The following is a 20,212-nucleotide window of genomic DNA, read 5'->3' on the forward strand; positions in this document are numbered from 1 at the left end:
AAGCAGAGTGAAATCTTTATTAAAGAAAACTGAGTTTGGAGGTTGGTTTTCCAGTTTCTCCCTGGGTCACGGGAACAAGTTTATCAATCTCTTCAGTCTTCATTTTCCTCATCTTCAAAATGGGGTGAGTATTGGTCACTCCTGGCTGGTGGTGGAAATGAAGTGAAATTGTGCGTGAGGAGATGCTCAGTGCCTGGGAGGTACCCAAGCAACACGTGCAGGAAAAGGAGATTCTCAAATCAGTCCCACTAAAGGGAACAAGAAGCACAGATGGCCCCCTCCCATGGCCCAGGTGACAACTCAAATGGCATCAGTCGTACCTGACTTCCTGGCTGCCTCTTGTAGTGTTTTGCATCGAGTAGAAGCACCTGGGCTTTTACATAGATGGACCGGGGGCCAGATCCTGACCATGTCTTTGTCGAAGTTGATGCCAAGTTCCTGGACTACTAATTTCAGAAGACAGGTTGCAGTAAGCAATACAGATGGTGGTCCTGGTGACAGCTGCCCCTGACAGCACACCCGGTGCACCGCGGGGTCTGTTGGCTCTGTTACGCGTGCCATCTTGTTAACCCTCGCGCCCACCATGTCTGTTGGGCGTTAGTTGCCACTCCCCTCCCTTAAGGAGCTTTGAGCATGGAGGTTCAGGGAGCTTAAGTAGCTTGTGGGAGGTTAATGAGGCTAATTTAAGTGGGGGAGGAGTTTAAGCCCGCATCTGCCGATTTCAGTGCAGGGACTCTGCCCTTCCCCTTCCCTCCATATTTAGATTGTAGTTTCAGAAGAATAAAGAAAAGCACCCTTTTTGCCTGGAAATAATTCACATTTCCCCTAGAACTAAGATTTAAAAAAAAAAAAAAAGCAACACATGGGCTTTTTATAAGACATTGACGATGTTTATTTTGTCGATGCCCGTCAAAAGGCCCATGATTCAGAAATGCTCCAGGGGAGCCCCAGGATAGCTCTTTATGCCCTTCCATTTGTCAGATGGAAGATGCTTAAATTGTGTGGTCCCAGGGGTCAGAAGTGGAACACGACAGTGAACATGTCAGGAGGCTGGTTGGATTCTCCATCATGTAAAGAAGGATTTGGAGCTGTCCAGCCCTGTGGCCGGCAGCCTCACCCAGCAGTAAGTATGTAGTTGGCTTTCACTGACCCCATTTCATCGGGGGCTGGAGGACCACCGAGTAGGATGCTGGAGAGAAGGTGCATCCAGGGATAGAGACCTAGGCGGGAGGGCTGGCAGCCCCCCTGTACCAACAATGAAATGCTAGGTGACTTGTCCATACCCACACACTTCAACCACAGATTATGTAAGTTCCTTCTTTGATCCCACACGCTGGAGACCCAGGAAAGAGAGGAACCGGGGGTATAACAGAGGCAGACCCTTCCCTCCACCCTCACATTCCTGGGCAGAGAGGGAAAACAAAGGACAGCACAGCTAAGCCCCTTCCTACCTCTGTGTCCTTCAGTCACGCCTACAGTGATGGGGGAAGGCAAAGCTCTGAATCTTATATGAGAATGGAGTTTTAAACTCTAGGTTGGACTTTGATTGTCAACCTTTCCTGGGACGTAATGGAGTTTCCCCAAAATGGGAATCTGCTCTCCAACAGAGAAAGGACATTCACTATGGCACAAATGGGCAAGGATTTGAGAATAAAGACGACCTGATTTAAATAGCCTGATAAGTGGAGATAGCATAAGACACTGGCCGTGCTCACATTTCCCTCCAGAAGTTGACTTGTACTTGGCCAAATGCAGCTCATGGCAGGAGAGGAAAAAGCACAGGTCCCTTCTCCATGCAGGCATGTTGCACCTGATGACTCCCCCATTCTGCTCTCTTCTGTTGCTTATGTGAGGATTTGGTGAGCCCAATGGCTGTTGGTGATCAGACCACTTGTGCCAACGGGAACATCCGCTCCTTGGGCCTGGTGGCCATTTCTCAGGCAGCATGAAGATCTCAATCCTGATCCCATGAGGGGAATTCCCCAGATATGGGCCAAGATTAATGCCTATGTAGCTGCGAACCAGCACATTGAATAGGATTGTGTTAAGCAGATCAGTGATGGTTCTTACAGGCATCTTCTCCCTCACTAGGGCACTCTCATGGCTAACTCAGCACCTGCTATATTGGAGGCATGCCATGTTTCTGAAGGAATAACAAGTGAAACCCTTTGGAAACCCTTGAGGGAGAGTTAAATCCTAAAGAGTGACTGATGGCATCTGACGGTAAAGATTGTGATCTGGAGAGTGAGTCAGAGGTTGGTTTACACTTCTGGGGTGAGAAACAACTTTTTATTCAAGCAGAAATGACCCTGCAACTCAATTCCATAGTTCAGGATGTGCAAACAGCTTCTGAGCTTGGATTCCTACCTGGAGAGGCAGGTGCCACAGGGCAACATCACTAGACTGGCCGCCGTAGAACCTGGGTAGGGACCCTGGAGACACCACTTACTGGCCGTGGGACCTCAGGTGAGGTGTTCATCTCTGTGAAAGAACAGCACACTTGTTAGAATGGTAAAAAAGACTCTGGGCAGGTCTTTTGCAAGAGGCCAAGGCTATTGCCATAAAGAAGAAGGATTGGGCTTAACTCCAAATACGGGAAGGGACTGATGGGACTTCTAGCTAAGAAGCAGAATGGAGGATCATGGATGAAAATTTGCTAAGAGGAAACATGAAACATAGATTTCTGTCTGAACCAACTCAACGATATTTTCGCTGAAGACAGATGAGCATGATCAGATATGAGGGGTGGGCATGAAGAGTTGGATCAGCTTTCAAGGATGGGAGTTATTGCCAAACTGTCTCAGCAGAATTCCTGCTGAAATAGGACCCCGTGGGCCAAACACAGGACCCCAGGACAAGGTCTGGTGCAAAAGAGGGCTCAGAGGAGCCAATCTATAAAGTTGAGTCAAGAAGACAGTCTTCGTCACTCTTGGGCTGTCTCTTGTCTTACGGCCCTCACAGGGTGGCTGGGAAGGTAACAGAAGGAGGGGCAGTAGATGGGAAAGAGGAGGCTGGATTCCAGCCCTTAGGTTGGAGCGGCTTTGTCATGACCACTCAGTGCCTCCACTGTGCTGTGGAGATACTCACAGACCACCTGACAACTGGTGGCAGTCACTACATTCCAATAAACCTTGATGTACAAAAACAGGATTTGTGCTCCAAGAGGTAGGTTGCTGACCCCTGTCTGTAGAGGGAGGGGAGCCTTTCTAATTAATACAAAAGTGCTGTATAGGTGCAGTGTTCATAGGGCTCCCATTCTGTTTCCCCCACATTATCATGATTATCAGTATTTCTTTTATAATCCAGTCCTAATGTATGTGTAGTAGAAGCCACTTCGCAAACCCTTATGCAATAAAGTGGATATAAATTTTTTCAAACATATTATCTTGTGGGATGATCCCAGGATTCTGATCTCTGGAACTTGGGGCAAGGAGAGCAGGGAGGGCAGGGAGGGGCAGTGTCCCAAGAGGTGACAGTACCCTATAGGGATGACATCCCCTCCATGCAGAACACAGGCAGACGATGATAGAGCTGTCCTCTGGGAGCCACAAGACACTTCTCTCTGTCCTTGGAAATAGGCCAACAGGTGGCTTGTACTTGAGTTGACCCCACTCATCCCTACAGACAGGGAAGCAGATAAAGCAGGTGGTCCAGAATGAGAGGACTGACCTCATTGAGGAGAGGTGAGCACTGGTGGTCAGAAGGACTTACATTTGAGAATGGAAGACAAAGCACTGGGGACCATGGTAGCCAGCATGAGGCGTGAAATGTGGAAGCAAAGGGTGGGGGGCCGATCTCAGTGAATTTCTGGCCGATGAACAAGACTTTGAAACTGCCACCTGGTCCTCCACCCCCACCCCACCCCCCAGGTTCCTGCCCCCTCCGTTCAGCCAGGTTGTGCGTGGACTTGGCTAATTTGCTGAGAACACCACGGTGCCATCCATTCTTTGTGCAGGAGCCTTGAAGCTTCGGGCAGGCCAGGACTCAAGGCATCTTGCTCTCTTAGCTCTAGTTCACATTTGAGACCTTGTCATCGCTGTTCTATATTGGCGTCCTATGGAGGGAATTGTCGTTAATCTAATGTCTCATCCTATGCTAGAGCAGGACATTCGGAGTGTTTAACTGGGAGAAGATGATAGCTCTGCTCTCATCTTTTCTGGGTCAGTGGACTATTTAATAAGGTTTCGGCTCCATCCCCATCATTGCTGCAGTCACTGCATCCGCACTTTTAGCTCAAGCCTCTAGCAGGAGAAAGGAGATTCTATCAGGCTGATATCCCAGCTCTTCCTCTCCACCACACATCTGTATTTCTTTCCTGAATGCAGACTGATTTTTGCAGGGCGTTTCATGCTCCAGAGCATGAAAGCAGAGGGGTTTTTTTGCAACGAGCCCAATAAAGCGTAAGATTGGGTTCAACAGAGTTGAGCTCCTTCAAGACATGAGACCCACAGCTTGTGTGGTGAGCCCTCGTTTCACTCACCTGAGGTCAACAAAGATGAACTGAATGCTGCCTAGTAGACCCACATTTTGTTCACACCAACTGGGAGATGTGATTAGAGCTTCGGTAGGGTCAGCCCTGGGGACAGGAAAGGCTTTCTTGGCGGGGGGTGGGGAGCTTTAGCTGTGGCTTGAAGCATCAGCAGGAATCACCCAGGAAACAGAGAATCATAAGGAGGCCTCAGTTTGTGAGTACTCTTGCATATAACTTGCCCATCTGTCTCAGTCAGGGCTCCCAGAGAAACAGAGCCAATAGGATGGATGGATGGATGGATGGATGGATGGATGGATGGATGGATGGATGGATGGATAGATAGAAAGATAGATAGATAGATAGATAGATAGATAGATAGATAGATAGATAGGGAACTGGCTCGCGTGACTACAGAGGTGGGCAGGGCCTCCCATCCATAGGGTTAGTCCTCAAGCTGGGCAGCCAGGAGAGCCAGTGGTATAGTTAGCGTCCAGAGGTCAGCAGGTTCAAGACCCAAGAGAAGTTGATATTTCAGTTCAAGTTCAAAGGCAGTCAGGTGGGAAACAGTTCTCTCCTAAAAGGTCAGCAACCTTCTTGCTGTAGTCAGGCCTCCACCTGATTGGAGGAGGCCCTCCCACATTGGGGAGGCAATGTGATTTACTCAGCATATGGGTTCAAATGTCATTCTTCTCCAAAAACATCCTCACGTGCACACCCAGAATATCTGGGCACCAACTATCTGGGCACCCCATGGCCCAGGCAAGTTGACACATAAAATTAATCATCATAGGCCCTATAGCCAATGACTGGTGTCTCTGTCCAGAGACAGAACTGGACACACAAAGACACAGGGGAGAGAAGGCCATGAAGACAGAGGCAGGGAGTTCAGTGATGCAGCCACAAGCCAGAGAACACTTAGAGCCACCGGAAGGACCCTCCCCTAGAGCCCTGCTGACCCCTTGTCACCTGCTGCGGAAGGCAGTGGTCCTGCTCTCTGCTCTTTGTTAAACGGAGATTAGCAGGTGTCTGATGTTAAAAAGATTCCAGATCCAACTGAGAAAGCTTTTTGACCTAATGAGAATTGGTAGAGAATAACTTTATCACCCCGTGATCCACTGCAACAGAATGAGGTCATGTGTGCGCCTAAAGTCACCGCCCAAGGCCTGTGGCCCTCATAGCCTTGTGTGGTGGATGTCTGGGCTGCACTGGCCCAGCCTACACCATCCTGCCTGCCCATTTCCAGCCTCAGTGCCAGCACTCTGCGCCCGCATCGGGCCTCTCTGCCTGTGCAGATCGTTTATCTGCATTCCCACAGGACACCCCCCCTTCCCACCCCATGCACACCTGTTTCCCCAGCCTCCTCCCCAGGAGAACCAGGTCCTACTGTATTCGCTTCCTGTCTTCCTGGAACTCCTATCAAATATTTGGGTGTCGGACTTGCTAGAATTATCCCCGCTGCTTCTCTTTCTTCCCTTATTTTCCATCTCCAGGACTTCTTAGGCTCCTCCCTGGGAAATGTCCTTGACCTCAGAATCTTCCGAGCCCGACTCTTGGTTTGTTTCGCAGTTCTCCGATGAGAGCCTCTCTCGTTTTCTGATTGTTCCTTTTCCGTAGCATCTTGTGTTTTATGGGCGCAATATCTTCTTCTCCCTCTCTGAGGATATTAGTTAACGGTTATTTCCAAGTTCCCTCTCCCCTACATTTGTTTCTCTGTCCTCTGAGGGCCTTTTATCTGTTTATTTTGGTCATTGTCTTTCATTTTAAAGGTTTTCCTCTAATGACTGCTGGCCACTGGTAGGTGCTCCCTCATAATAAAGGGCAAGGTGGGAAAAGGCTGGCTGGTGGCAGGGGCTGTCGGGGGGGCCCCACAGTGCAGCACAGACAGGTGCCTCCCGGGCCTGGTTAGGCAGCAGCTGGCCATGCCCGTGTCTGCAGGTATCACCCCAGCCCACTCCTCATCCCGACCCCTCCCCCATTGCACCTGCCTCCCCCTCCACCCCGCCCACTGCTCATGGGGCTCCCGGCATCCTCCCAGTCTACCCAGAGTCCCCTGCCCCCCTGCTTCCGAAATGCAGCAAGTCTCCTCTGAGTTGTCCACCCTCGGAAGGGGCTGTGAGCTCCCATGTGCATCCTCAGAAGGGCTGTGAACCCCCCCAGGCACGCCCACAGCCCCTTTGCCTCCCGCCAGCTTTTGGCATCTTTGTGCTGATGGAGCATGTGGATGGCGTTCCTCTACGTGCCGTGGTCAAGCTTCATTCTAGGAGGTCGCGGGACTTCTGCGTGGTGTGGGGTATTCGGAAATACCTTCAAATTTAAAAATATCTGTCCCTGATGTCTAAAATTTCACCACTAAAATTCATATTTCTTATTGAGGCATAACAAAGAGTTCTCAAATTTGAAACAGCAGCAGAAGGGGTGAAACATTAAGAGCTCAGCTTCGTTGGGTTGAGCTTCTCAGACTGCATTCCAGGCTGATAGAGAAACGGTTCCCAACCTCAGATCCAGTGTGTGTCCTGTCACACCTCCCACCAAATGCCTCCTTGGTATTTTTCTTTGCCGATTCTTTGTCTTTCATTTAATGCATGTATTTTTAAAAAGACTTTACATAAGTATCTTAAATGGCCAATATTACTCGCTTTTAATATAAATGTAAAGAAAATAAATGAAAATGAAATAGTACTATAAAGTTTGGGTTAGATTGGGAACCCACCAAGAGTATAAGCAGAGTCCTACTCTCTCTTTCTGTGTAAAAAGGGCACAGGGTGGCACCTGGGTGGCTCGCTCAGTTAAGCATCAGGCTTCAACTCAGGTCATGATCTCATGGTTCATGAGTTTGAGCCCTGCATCGGGCTCTGTGCTGTCAGTGCAGAGCCTGCTTTCAATCCTGTCTCTCTCTCTCCCTCTGTCTCTCATAAATAAATAAACATTTAAAAAAAATTTTTTTTTAATTTTTTTTTTCCAACGTTTATTTATTTTTTTGGGACAGAGAGAGACAGAGCATGAACGGGGGAGGGGCAGAGAGAGAGGGAGACACAGAATCAGAAACATGCTCCAGGCTCTGAGCCATCAGCCCAGAGCCCGACGCGGGGCTCGAACTCCCGGACCGCGAGATCGTGACCTGGCTGAAGTCGGACGCTTAACCGACTGCGCCACCCAGGCGCCCCCCAAAAAATTTTTTTAATACTGCAGATATAGGGCCGCCAGGTTGAGTCTTGCTTCTTGACATGATCAGGAGAATCTAAAGAGCTGAAATGTCTGGTAGGGTCCTGTCCACATAGCACCCAAAATAATCATACTGGCCACTGGGAATGTTACACACTTTGTGAAACACTGGCTAAGTGGGAATGGAACACAGGCAAGGAAAAAAGTGGTGAAGAGGAGAGTAGACCCAGAGGTCATTGTGATGGTTCTCAAACTTGAAGGTGCAAATCCACGCCAGGAGAGCAGGCCACCGGCCAGGTCTCCAGATCCAGACTTCCTGTGTCTGGGTTGGGGTCCCCGAGTGTGCATGTGTGATCAGCATGCCTGCAGCTGGTCGGTGGAGCCTTCTTTGAGAAACACTGGTCCAGCAGGTGGGGTTGTGGCTAGGAGTCTCTGTGGAGCCCCATTCCAAAGCCCCAGGCTTCATTTCCGTCTCTGGCCCTCTCCGGCATGGGCCCTCAGCACCTTGATGCCCGTCCCCAAGTGGAAGAGGCTTCCCCTACAGGACTATGACAGTTCTGCCCAGCCATTGGGAGATCTGGGAGAGGGCAGGTGATAGGCTCTGTGCAGCCAAGTGAAACCACTGGGTAGCTCTGGGCTGTGCTGATAGACCTCAAAGAGACTTCAGGGGTCAATGCTAAGGTCAGTAGGAAAGGAACACCAAGAGGAAGAAACCTCTGGATTCAGCCCGAACCAAGCCCTCTCCTCCCCACGTTTGCTGGTCAGTGATAACCATGAGGCTGAGAGTACCCAGTTATTGCGATGCTATATGGATCTTTCACTACTCCTTATGAGATAATTACCAGTTATCATTACCTTATGAGATAATTACCAACCTCATAGGCTGGATTCAAACCAGCCTGTGGCGTTAGCTTCTCTACTAGCCTGGCTGCCCCCAGGAGAACTCTCTGTTCTCCATCTTCCCAGACCTCTCACCAGGGTCCCCTTGAACTCCACTACTCAGTCTACAATTCTCTCTGATATCTTTATCCTTAGAGCTCACTGCATGCCTCCTTCCTGACTTCAGGGAAACTGGCTTTTCCTGAACCCCTGTTCCTCTTACAACTGTCCAGAGTAGGCAGCTCCCACCCCCACTTGTGTACCCCAAGGTCAAGAGGGCTCTCTCCTCTTCACATAATCCCGTGAGAGAGTGTTTGGGGCTGAACTGTGTTACCTGCAAAATCCATATGTTGGAGCTTTAACCCCAGCATCTCAGAATATGACTATGTTTGGAGATCAGGCCTTTAAAGAAGTAATTGAGGTAAAATGGGATCTCCAGACTCAGCTCTAATCCAGTCTGACTGGTGTCCTTATGAGAAGAAGATGTTTAAACACAGATGCACACAGAGGGATGACCACGTGAGGACCCAGAGCCATTTACACGCCAGGGAGAGACGCCTTAAGGAAGTCGACCTGCCGACACCTTGATCTTGGACTTCTAGCCTCCGTTCCATAATGGGGATGTGAAGACACTCCATTAGGAGGACATAAGTTTCTGTTGTCCAGCCCCCTGCTCTGTGGTGTTACGTTGTGGCAGCGCAGCAGACCTAGACAGAAGGCTGGTGGTCCTCTGGTGCGTCCTTAGGATGATCTTGGAGCTGAATCTGATGCCAGGAACCGCTCAGTGCATGTTCCAGGGACTGATCACGTTGGCACCACTGGGAGTACAGCGGGAGCCACCATCGTCCCAGCAGGACGTCATGAAAGTGCTCACCGTGAGGCTGCCTGAGTCACAGACCCACATTCTCATGCCCAGGGCATCTCCCAAGCCCACTTCTTGGTTTTCAAGGACAATTTGGTTATGTTTATTATTCTAGTAAAGCCATCCCAAAATAGATCTGTCCTCCAGCTGGTCACGAGTGATTTCATGGGCTCTTCTCTTATCAAGTAAGATAGAAAATGGAATGAGGTAGGCTGCTTCTGAGCCACCGTGACCCTGTGGCCACACATCCCTCCCCTATGTGTCTAATTCAGACCCTCCTGGCCCCTCCCGAAGTTCTCCAGTGCTAGTCAAGAAAACAAAAGAGGCCAAACTTTTGCATTGAAATTATACTATGAGATAGAAGGATGTTGCTCTGAAGATATATGGGAATTGGGGAATTGTACTGATGCTTTGTCTAATTGTGTGGACAGATACTGTAGAGAAAAGCTTCATGTCTAAGGTGAGGGCAGCTTAGGCAACCACTCACTAATCAATATGCCCTTGAGCCAGCAACTACTCGCCAAGCCTCATTATTTCATAGGAAGCAGGAAGCGCAATGCCACCTCCCAGTGGGACCGGCATCAACTGAGAACCTACCTCGTGCAGGTGCCTTTACCTAGGGATGGCTGGGCCACACGGGGCACCATATTCAGTAGTGCCTGTGCTTGGTATAACATTCTGCTGTAGCCACCTTGAAATTCTTGCTAAGATTTGGACAAAGGCCTTGCATGTTTCTTTTCACACTAGACACCACCAATTATGTAGCTAGACCTACTTTTACCTCCAGTCATGTAATCCTCACAGTATCCTGCAAAATGGAGCTTAAGATCTTTGTGGTAAAGAACTTGAGACTTGGAGAAGTTCATAAGCCTGCTCAATAGCCCAACAGCCTGTTGACAGCATCACCATCACCATCACCATCACCATCACCACCATCACCATCATCACCATCACCATCACCATCATCGCCATCACCGCCATTGTCACCATCACCATCATCTCTGGTTGCCCACCCCTTCCCCAGCTCTCTGCCCCATTGCCCAGGACAGATCTTGAACTGCAGTGACACAATGTGAATGACCCTATTTATCACCTGTTTTTATTTCTTGTCTCTCCCTACTGGCAGGCAGCCTCCATGAGAGTAAGAACTTGCCTGGGTTTTGTCCATTCTAGTCCGAGTAGAGAGCAGCACCTGGCACATAGTGAGCTCTGAACACGTGTGGTGAGTGCAAGGAATCAGTGATTTCTCAAGACTCCATTGCCGGGAACTGTGCTGCACTTTAGGTCTTTGATCTTAATCTTTACAGCCATCCCTCAAGGAAGGACAAATGTCCCCAACTGATGGGTGAGGACTCTAAGACTTAGAAAGGTTAAGTCACACTTCTCATCAGTGGCAGAGCCAGACTTTGAACCCACATCTCTCTGGTGCTCGTGAAGGATCAGTTGCTCGTGGTATGCTGGGTCACCTGGGGGTCACAACGAGCAGCAGCCTTGTCATCTGTAGCATGAACCCGAGAAAAATCGCCCTACCCCCCGAGGGATTTTAGACTAAATGAGATGATGTGTGTGCAGCATGTAAAAGGTGGTCAATACAGGTTAGATGCTGACCACCTTTGTCTCCTGCACCCTTCCCACCATCCTATACAGAACTCTTGCCTCACACCTGCCTTGCCCAGAGGTATAGATTTTAGGAAATGGCACCTACCTCGATTATTTGTAATAAAATTCTGAATTCTTTTTCTGAGAGCTTCTCTGCCCCTGCCTGCCACCACCTTGTGGCTCCCCGATGTCCTTGGGACCTTGCTAGATAATGTGTATATTTTAAGGGATTGCCTCAGACAGTTGTAGAGGCCCAAGTCCAAAATCTACAGGATAGAGACTCAGTGAAGAGTTACAGTTCAAGTCCAAAACTGTTGTGGAATTTTTTTTTTTTTTTTTTTTTTTTTAGCCGGGGGAAGTCAGACTTCATTCCATTCAGGCCTTCAACTAATCGGATGGTTTTCTTATTTCTAAATTACTTAAAAATTTTTGGTGTATTAATTAAGCTCTCAGCATGGTGCCCAGATTAGGCTAATTCTTTTGTATCCACTTTTTTTTTTTTTTTTTTGAGAGAGAGAGAGAGAGAGAGAGAGAATCTTAAGCAGGCTCCATGCTCAGCGCAGACATGGGGCTTGATCTCACGACCTTGATATCGTGACCTGTGCCAAAATCAAGAGTTGGACGCTTAACCGACCGAGTCACCCAGGTGCTCTTACCCTGTGGCATTTTCAATCCTCACAGCAATCCCGAGAGGGCGTGATAACTGCCCAACCTTACAGAAGAGGAAACTGAGGTTCAGAGAGGTTATGAGCCCCAGGGCCAGCTTGTTTCAGATAGATTTAGGGTCCCTTCCAGGGGTGGCAGACTCAGCCCCTGTGGCTCTTACACCTTTTGGCTGTATGCCCCCTTGGACAAGATACAGAGAGACTGGGCCCTAAAAATAGTAACTCTTGAAATACTAATTCACTGTAATGCTCCTTGTGTGTGCTGCTTTCTACCCAGGGCTCCCGCGTTCCTAGTGCAACCAGGGAAGGGAAATCCCTCCTCCTTTGTTTCCACGCTGAGCCCTGCCCTCCCCTGTGGGTGGGTGTCAGTGCTGTATGCTCGATTCCTCTGCCAGCGGATCAGCATTGCTGTAGAGCTCAGGGAAATCAGTCACTCCTGCATCCACTGTCACTCGTGCACCCCTGCCTCGAGCCAAGGATCGCCTCCCCAACCCCCAGCCCATCAATCGAACTGAACATTCCTGCTCCCAGCGAGCCCCAGGGCTCAGCAGCTGTAACACCAGCATCCCAACTGGTTCCCAAAGGAATCAGAGCCCACCACCGGGGCCCTGTGTTTTAGTGACCCTGTGCCGACACGCCAGGTCTTGTAAGACTAAAAGTTCCCCCACAACCCTCCCCTGAACTCAGCCCCCCACCCCCCCCCCGCCCGATGCGAGCCAATTCAGATATCTGAGTTGCTCCTTTAGCAGAGCAGGGCTTTCAAGCCCCAAGAGGCATCAGACCCCCCCCCCCCCCCCACTGGGGCTTGTCCCCAAAATGCAGGTTCCCAGGCCTCGCCCTCGGAGGCTGAGGCTGCGCCTGGTCTGGGATGGGGATGGGAGGCTGCGTTGGTCCTAAGGATCCTGGTTCCCAAAGTTGCCAGACTGAGGAGCAGTGGTGAGAAACGAGGAAGGGGAATCCGCGAAGGCAGGTGGTCGGGAGCTCCGGGCTTGCGTCTGCTCCGCCATCCAGACAGCCGTTAACCGAGTGCGTTTTGTGGCAGACGCTGTTTTAGGTGCTGGTGACATACCAGCGTGGGGGGGGGGGGGGGGGGGGGTGGACGTCCCTGCTGTCTGAGGTTTACATCGCAAACAGGAAAGACATACCCAGAGCAAGTGGGTAAGAAGGTCAGGTGGTGATGGGGTATGGAGAGGAATCAAGGAGGGTGAGCGGGAGGGGCCTGCAGAGGGGGGGAGTCACAGGGCTTGGGGGACGGGCCTCCAGGCAGGGGACCGCAAGGCCCAGGCTCGGTGGGACCTTGCTGGGCAGGCAGCCCCGCTGGCCGAGTGCAGGGAAGGGAGGGGAGGGGAGCGGGCCGATCCTAAGTAGTCTTGCTGCAGGGAGTCCGGAGAGGGTGGTGGGCCGAGAGCGCCCCCTGTGGCTGCTACGAGGAAGTGCGCGGGGAGGCGGGGCCTCAGGGTTGAGGAGGCGCTCACATTGGGGGCGGGTGTGAGAAACTTCAGAGCCAGTGGCCTCCCCCCGCCACCAACCCAGGCTTTGGGGCAGAAGGTGTTGGGGGTTTGAAGAGAGAAGCACATAACGTAGCCCCGAAGAGCGAGAGGGAGCAGGTGGGGAGGGTGCCATCAGGGGCCCGGGGGCCGTGGGAAGGGAGTTGAGAGCCAACCCTGGGTCGTGGTTGCGCTTTCCTGCAGCCGTGTTCAGCCGGACGGTGCAGGAGGGCAGCCGTCAGAAAGCAGAAGGTAACTAGGGTCTGGGTTTGACCTGCTGTACCGGGATCGGGAACCGAGGGTTGGGGGAGTTGGTGTGGATGAGGACGGAGGACTTCTGGCTGTGAGAGCTGGGGACGCGGGGCCTGGCGGGCGGAGAGTGAGGGGGCAGCGAGATCATGAGACTGTGGATGCGGTGGGTGAAAGACCGAAGATTCCGGGCACCCAGCCAGAGTGGCAGGTGCGCTGGAAGGTGGCCGTGGGTGGTCCAGAGCGTGGTGCCTGAGAGGTCGGGGGTGTGACTGTGGGGTGAATGGTGGAGGCAGAGTGGGCACCGAGACCTTTGCGGGACGGGAGGTCAGGGACTGAAGACTCTAGGCGCCCAGCCACGTGGCTGCTGCATCACGAGACTCACACCTGGGGTGCGTGGCACCGAGGCAGGAAACCAGGGACTGAGTCCCACGCAGGGGCCTAACGCAGGGAAGGGAGGAGACAGAGTTGTCAGATGGCCCCAATTTCAATGGTGGTGGAGTTGAGGCAGAAGGAGGGACAGGACAATGGGGAGCCAGGGGACACCTGCCCTCCTCCAGCCTGGAGCCCCCAGGGGTGATGGGAAAGCGTCCACTAGAGAGGACTGGGGTGGGGGCAGTGTCCCCGGTGGATAGCCCTTGGGGTTACAGCAGGCAGTGAAGAACATGTTCCAAGGAAGAGCTGAGCTGTGAGTTCTAGAAAGGGCAGCGGAGGGACTGGGAGCCAGGCAGGTTCTGGGGCTCCCTCTCCACTCTTACAAATGGGGTGATTACATCAGGGAAGAGGGAATTTTCCAGAGGCCCGCCATACTCTGGGCAACTTACCAAACACTATTAGGTTCCATGTTCTTCAACCAGAAACTGGGAATAATGACCCTTGTCCCAGGGCTGTGTGGGGACAAGCTGTGAGGTGCAGTCAGATCACAGCCTTCTTGTTCTCGAGGATCCCTGGGTCATTGCGTCACACTGAGACTAAAGATAGAAGGTTCTGGTCCCCCCCCACCTCGCTGCATCCCCCCCATGCCATCCCCCCCTGTTGTCCACAGTCTCCAGAGACCCCCACCCAACTGTCTCTCTCAAACAGGACCCTCCACTGCTCTCCCCTGATTGTCCCCCAGTGCCATGGTACACGGTCTGACTCTGCCTGTTTACCTCCTTATGGCTACAATGTAAGCCATTGTTTATTGACTCTGGGTACCTTGTTTTGTTCACTGCCTTACCCTCAGCACCCGGACCATTGCTGTCAGAGGGTGATGTCCATAAATGTGCTAGAATGCCCACAAGAGCTCACATCCGGTGTGACCCCAGAGCCCGGCCCGCTGCGTGGTGGTAAACTGTGGTCTGCAGGGAGGTGGGCTTAGGAAAAGCAAGTTCTCAGCGGTACAGAGAGCACTGGCCTTGGAGACAGATCAACCCTGACCTGAGCCCCATTGAAATGCACCTATTTGTGATTTAGAGAAAGCAGTTGAACCTCTCATTATAATAAGAAACATAATTATTTCTTAGGTGTCTTTTAGCCCTGAAATACCTTTGTCAGTGACTCAGATAAAATCCACGCTATTAGTTTTATGACAGTTGGGAAAACAAAGTTCAAATCCCACTCGTGGTGCCCTTCACGGGGGGACCCATAAAAGTCGGCAGGCAGAGGGCTGACCAGACGGAGACTCAGCAGTGCTCCAGGCACGGGAAGCGTGTGCAGACACGTGGGCAGGTGGGTCAAGAGGCTCTGCCTCACCCAGAATGTGGACCAGAAAGAGCCGGAGGTGGGCATCAGAGGAGCTGGGTTCAAATCCAGTTGCTACTTTAAAAAAAGTTTTTTTAACATTTATTTATTTTTGAGAGAGAGAAAGAGAGGCAGAGCACAAGCAGGGGCAGAGGCAGAGAGAGGGAGACACAGAATGCGAATCAGGCTCCAGGCTCTGAGCTGTCAGCACAGAGTCTGACGCAGGGCTCGAACCCACGAACCACGAGATCATGACCTGAGCCGTATGAAGGGGGAATTGCTGGTGCTCTCTAGACTTCAGTTCCTTGTTCAGAAAGAGAAGATGCCAGTTCTCTAGGGTTGTGAGGTGGATTAAGTGAATTACACATGGGAAGGGCTCTCATGAACTGTAAAACTGCGCACACCCGAGAGATGCTCCTAATCGTGTTGGTCCGCTCTGCTGTCTTCCTTTCTGCCGCATCCTGTTTCCCCTGAACTCCCTCGGGGTGGGGGTAATCATCACCATTTATTGAGCACCTACTATATGCTAGGGACTGAGCCAGGTCTTTTGCGTACATGATTTCTTTTTATCCCCATTTTACAGATGAGGAAAACTGAGACCCAGGTGGTAACAGAGTAAGGATTTAAACCATTGTCCGGGCCCGAACTTTTATCCATCGGCACAGGATGTCTGGGCAAGCGTCCTGTCCTTTTTCGCGCTTTTCTTGTTTTCCATTTGTGGTGCAGCGGCTCTTGCCTTGAGTTGGCAGTCTGGCGGAGCGTGCTGACTCCGGGATAGACTGTTGCAATTTGAATTCTAGGAGCAACTGGAAAGTGATAACGCTGGGTTGGGTGGGTCTCCAAGGTCTTCATGGACCCTTCCTGACCTGACCGGGAAGGTGACCCCCTCATTGCGTCTAGGGTGGCATGTTGGGTATGTTGTCAGGCTCACCCGTCCATGAAGGAATTAATTGAACCCGGTGCATCCTTGACCATGTTTGTGAACGCTGAAAGCTTCAAAAACCTCCACGAGATATACTTGGGGATAATTAGCTGGATGCAATTGCCGTAGTAACCAAGTTTACATCGAGGCCCCATGGAGAGACACAGCTCTTGAACTGGATTAATCAATGTCAACCATGCTGGTGTTTGTTCTTTGCAGGATTAAAGGGAAACGAACAACCCCCACGCACGGTTTGACCGGATGCTCTTTCTCCCCCAGATAATGAAGAGAAAGGAAAATGGCTGGGGTCGCAGCATGAAGTTTTAGCTAGATGCAAGACAGAACTCCCTTACGAGGCTGTGTGCACATTTAAAAAATGCTTCTGTTCAACCAAGACATGGGTCTCTGACTGGTCTATCCTGGCTCTACCACGGACTGACTGTGGCTCAGGGAAACGTCTCACTGCGCTCAGCCTGTTTGACTATCCGGGACCAGAGGGATCACAATATTCCCCGTGTGTATGAGTTCGTGGGGGCTGCCATAGCAAAATAGCCCCAGACAGCGTGGCTTTAAAAAACAGAAATTTACTTTCTCACGGTCCTGGAGGCTGGAAATCTCCTGGAAGATCAAGGTTGGTTGTCCTGAGGCCTCTATCTCTGGCATGTACATGGTTGCCTTTTCCCCGTGTCTTCATAGGATCGCCCCTCTGTGCGTGTCTTAATCTCTTCTTATAAAGACACCAGTTCAATTGGATTCGGGCCTGGCCTCGTGACCTCATTTTAACTTAATTGCTTCTTTACAGACCCTGTCTCCGAATACAGTCACGCTCTGAGGTCCTAAGGGTCAGTGCTTCAACACCTGACTCTGCAGGCGGACACAATACAGACTGAATCATGCCCCCGCCCCCACAATGCCATGTCTTAATCCCCCCAAACCTGTGAGTGTGACACCTTTATACAGCAAAAGGGACTTTGCATGTGTGACTAAGTTAAGGATCATGAGCTGGGAAAATTATCCTGGATGGTCTAGGTGGGTCCAATATGACCGCAGGTGTCCTTATGAGGAGGAGGCAGGAGGTTCGGAGTCAGGAGAAGGGGGTGTACCTGCGGAGCAAGAGGCTGAGGGGAGGCGAGGAGGGGGAGCCAGTTAAGGAACGTGGGTGTCTCTAGAAGCCGAAGGGCAGGGAAACAGCTTCCCCCCTAGAGCTTCCAGAAGGAACACAGCCCTGTCGACACTTGATTTCAGCCTTTGAAGGCTCATTTTGGACTTCTGGCCCCCAGAACTGTACGAGAAAAAAAATCCATTTTGTTTTAGGTCACTAGGTTTGCAGTAACTTGTTATGGCTGCCCCAGAAAGTGCATCGGGTTTATGAGGGCAGATGGGGCCGCACGTGCTACGTGCCCGGAAGAGGCAGCCAGACTGACATCAGTCTGGGGCACGGGGCAGCAGGGAGGGGCCGTGGGCCAACGAGACACTACGTCCCATAAACTGGGTGGCCTGAGACATGAATTGATTCTCGTCCGGTTCAAAGTCCAAAATCGGGGCGCCTGGGTGGCTCAGTTAGTTAAGCATCTGACTTCGGCTCAGGTCATGATCTCATGGTTCGTGGGTTCGAGCCCCCCGTTGAGCTCTGTGCTGACAGCTCGGAGCTGGAGCCTGCTTCGGATTCTGTGTCTCCCCTCCCTCTCTCTCTGCCCCTCCCCCGCATGTGCATGCTCTCTCTCTTTCTCTCTCTCTCTCTCTCTAACATTAAAAAAAAAATTTTAAGTCCAAAATCAAGATGTCAACATGTTTGTTCCTTCTTGGGGCTGAGAGGGAGAACCCAGCCCCTCCCTCTGTCCCGGTGCCTGGCCGTCCCGGGCGACCTTGGCCTGCCGATCTCCTCTGCAGTCTTCACCTCTGTCTTCACACGGCCTTCTCTGTTTGGATGTGAGTCTTTCCCTCTCTGTATACAGACACCAGTTGTTGGGTGTGGGGTTCTCCTCAAGCAGTGCCCCTTCCTCTTCATGACCTCTGCAAAGACACCATTTCCAGATGGCATCCCATTCATAGGTAGACACGAACTTGGGGGACACTCTTTGATCCACGGCAGTAGTGCGGAAGGGGATTGCAGTCGAACCGTGTCCTAAAACCTGCGGGTTGCTGGGTATGGGGGAGGCTGTGCCACTGAGAGACAAGACCGGGGACAGCGGGAGGACACAGGGCGCCACGGGGGTCTGCTCTGCTGGGCCCTGGCCTCTGGCCTCTGGTGGGGCGTGCTAGACGCGTGTCCACGCATGGGCCTGGGTCTGTGACAATCACGCTGTAAGTTGTGTCCTGACGACTGACTTTTCTAGGTTAAAATGTCTCCTCTTCTCCTCCTCCTGCTGTTCAACTACACTGGGGTCCTTGGTAGTTTTCTTTAATGCCCTCGGCTGATGGATGCCCCCGTTGACAACCACATCTCAGTGTTCACCTTTTATTTTTGAGATTAGGTTAGAACTGGCCAGTGGCACTGGAGGTACCAGAGGGCCATTAAGGGGATTTATGTCAGAAGGGACAGAGTCAGATTTATGCCTTGTAAAGCCATTCGGGTCATAGTAGAAAAGAAGTACGTCCTCGTGTGCGGGCGTTGTTATAAGGAAACGTATCCTGCAATACCAGTAACGTAATCGTATTTATCAAATCAGATGTTTATTACGCGCGTGCTTCTCCGGTTATTACTTACTACTGCCTAGTATCGATTCTGGAAACTCCTGCGTGTTTTTTGTTTTTTTTTTTTCTTGAGATTTGTTTGTTTTCTCTCTCAGGCAGAGAACATTGATCTACAGACCAGGCCACATGCAACTGGGGTCTTATCTGCTAACATGTGAACTCTGACCTTCTGTGAATAGTTCTTTCTTCATCAGTACGATGGGAGCAGTGACATCCGCTAGAGATGTGTCAGAACTCAGTGAGGTGACATACGAAACGCTGCCATTGTACTGATGCAGAGTAAGCACGGTCCGTGTTAAAGCCACGAAATGTGGCAGCCGCTAGCTGGGGGGGTGGGTGCAGGCTCCGCTCAAGCCGGCTAAGACGGAGGTCAGCAGTCAGGGTGACCCCCACCTACCCACCCCGAGCCCCAAAGATGGCTCCTTATCTGCCCCCAGGGCCTGTTGTGTTGGCCCAGCCTGACCTTCGAAGCGTCTGGGCCTCACTCTGCTAACAAAGAGCATGGCACCCATGGGGATGGCCCTGTGCTGACCACTCCCATGAATCCCCACCGAAATCAAGTGGGTCACGAGTGTCCGGCCAGACCAGAAGGAAAGCCCAGGAATTCGCTTTGCGTCCTAACCCACCTAAAGTTGGCTTCCTCCTCAAATAATGCCCCTCACAGGTGGCCCCCGCCTGTCTCTGTAAGCTCGTCTCCCCTGACCACAGCCTCTGCCGACCCCCCCACCTCCCGGGCCAGGCCAGGTCTGTCCTCCCTGTGCCCAGAGCTGCCCAGATGTCCTCCGTGGTGAACAGCGGGGAGTCACAGGAGTTTCTGGATCAGACGACGGGCTTGTTGAATTTGGGTGTTACAATAAAGGGCAGTTCCTGCGAGAGGATGTACATCGAGGTGCTTTAACGACACCAAGAATGAAAGTGACTGAAGCAACCCAATCCTTCCCATAACTATGCCGATTGTGTGTCATCCGACTTGGAGCGAGGAAAAGTGGGCCCGCGGTGGCGGGTGGAGCGCCGGGGCCACGGGGCCGGCGAGAGGGGCGCTCAGGACTCGCTCCTTCCCACCTCCACCTGCCACCTCCGTGCACACCTCCCGCGTCCGCCTCTGGCGGTGAGAGAGCCGCAGCTCTCATTCCCAAACGTGGCCCTTCTTCCATCCGGTTTTGCTTCGTTGCCGCGGAGGATTGCTGACGGAGGGCCTTCTGAAGTCCCTGCGGAGGGACACATGCAGAAACGCCCTTTCCGCCCTCCTTTGCAGTCAGGATCAGGGCCACTTCTGTGCTGTTTTTTTTTTTTTTTTTTTAATAGACAGTAAATTTCGTATTAAAATAAATAAATAAAATAAAATAGCCCAGCTGACATTTTATGCTTTGTTTTATTTGGGGGCCGGAGAATAATTCAGGAGCAAGAACCAGGTTTTATAGCCTCGCCTGCGTCCATTCCATCAAAGTGCCATTTCGCCCGGCTCTGAAATTATGGGCCTGTCCTCAGAAAACATCGTCA

The 20,212-nt window shown here is 51.5% G+C and overlaps 1 protein-coding gene across 2 annotated transcripts in view; it reads left to right on the forward strand.

Annotated features, from left to right (window-relative positions):
* The window catches only part of STK32B (serine/threonine kinase 32B), a 398,879-nt gene that overhangs the window by 293,656 nt on the left and 85,011 nt on the right, over positions 1–20,212 (forward strand). The window lies entirely within an intron of this gene.

The sequence above is a fragment of the Prionailurus viverrinus genome, chromosome B1 (assembly GCF_022837055.1).
Source record: "Prionailurus viverrinus isolate Anna chromosome B1, UM_Priviv_1.0, whole genome shotgun sequence".
Taxonomy (NCBI): domain Eukaryota; kingdom Metazoa; phylum Chordata; class Mammalia; order Carnivora; family Felidae; genus Prionailurus; species Prionailurus viverrinus.